The 1,660-nt window shown below is 34.9% G+C and overlaps 1 protein-coding gene across 1 annotated transcript in view; it reads right to left on the bottom strand.

Moving 5' to 3' along the window:
* Positions 1–1,660, bottom strand: part of LOC119425684 (growth factor receptor-bound protein 10) — a gene marked incomplete in the record, with an annotated part of 634,378 nt that overhangs the window by 415,943 nt on the left and 216,775 nt on the right.

Genomic DNA, 1,660 nt, shown 5'->3' with positions numbered 1-1,660 from the left:
AGATATAGATATATTTATATAGATAGATAGATATAGATATATTTATATAGATAGATAGATATAGATATATTTATATAGATAGATAGATATAGATATATTTATATAGATAGATAGATATAGATATATTTATATAGATAGATAGATATAGATATAGATATATAAAAAATTGTTTTTATGAAGTGGGCTGGATTGAAGTCACCCGCAGGCCGGAAATGGCCCGCAGGCCGCCAGTTGAACAGCCCTGAGCTATTGGCTCGTCAGTCCTATCGGAATGAAACCCTCAGGGTTCCCAGAGACAGATAGAAAACACCCCGGTAATTAGAAATAAAAAAGTTTATACACCAAGCGTTAAATCACTCACTGCTGCAGTAAATCCTAAGATTTGCTCAGTTTTGCATGTTTTAGGTGACAGAAATATCTCCTGGACTTTCAGGATTTACTCAGGAAAAACAAATCAGGGAAAACTCAGAATTAAATTTTTATTAAAATGCTGGAACCCTGGGCTGCTTATTACTGTTCCATAACGCCCAACTTCAAATTATTTGAAATGTCTCTTTAAGTGAAATTGAACTTCTAAACTATTTTAGAGAATCTGGCTTAAATGATTTGGGTAAAGAAAATCATTTGAAGACATTTCTTAGTGGGTCTGTGGATAACTTGTAAAACATGATAAACAGTGGGAATACAAATATCATTTATTGAATGTTAATTAGTTTTTATTAAAGTATATAATAAAATAAAAAAAACTTAATAATGCATCAACACCAGGTGACTAAATACTGATTTATGGACTATAATTTCTGCTCATTTGTTTATGAAAATACAACAAGACAAGATTATATTCAGGTTTTTCTCTCACTGGATATTCACATATTTAATCCAGTGCGGATGGTGTGAACTGTAAAAATAATAAAACATAAATTAAAGATGACATCCTTAAAGGAATTCCAAATGTCCGTCACCTCGCAGGACAATTTTTAATTTGTGATCTGTTAGCGCTTAGAATATGGGTTGTAAATGATTCGCAGCTACTACCACACCACATTTAAGCTGAAGATTTGTAAAAGTGCAGAAGTCAGACATTTTTGTGGTGGATAAGGTTTACTGGCCGTGGCAGCCATCTTGAATTGGGTTGACTCCAAAAGTTATTGGCTCAAAGATCCATTGATTATTTTGAGTTTAATCTTAATCCACGTGGTTTGTGACGTGTTTAGCTGACAGACAAACAAGCAGACACAAACAGGCAGTTGCATCGTCACTCGTCTTTTATGGGGGCAGGCGGTAATAGTGACACTTTTTAAAATTTGGTCATTAGTGTACCTAGTGTCCCGATTGTTTCCAATGTTCGTGAAAACCTGTTTGAAGTTTAAGTAATTGGGGACTGCTTAGAAAGCAGCCACCTAGGGATGCACGATATTATCGGCATGTTAACGGTATCAGCTGATATTAACGTTAAAGTTCAATATCGGACATTGGTCATTCCATTAAAATAACTCACCAATATAAAAGATGCTGGTTTTGTGTGACAACCCAGTGACAAGGATGATTGCAGCTGATGACGTCACACGCGTCTACCTGATCTCACAACGGAGAGGAAAATTCAAAATGTCGGCGGTGTGGAAGTTTTTTTTTCTTTGAGATGTTGGATTCCAAAGATTCT

Source organism: Nematolebias whitei, chromosome 19, assembly GCF_014905685.2.
Source record: "Nematolebias whitei isolate Nwh7 chromosome 19, NemWhi1, whole genome shotgun sequence".
Taxonomy (NCBI): domain Eukaryota; kingdom Metazoa; phylum Chordata; class Actinopteri; order Cyprinodontiformes; family Rivulidae; genus Nematolebias; species Nematolebias whitei.
Note: the sequence above shows the minus strand (reverse complement) of the source record. Positions and strands in the feature narration are given on the sequence as shown.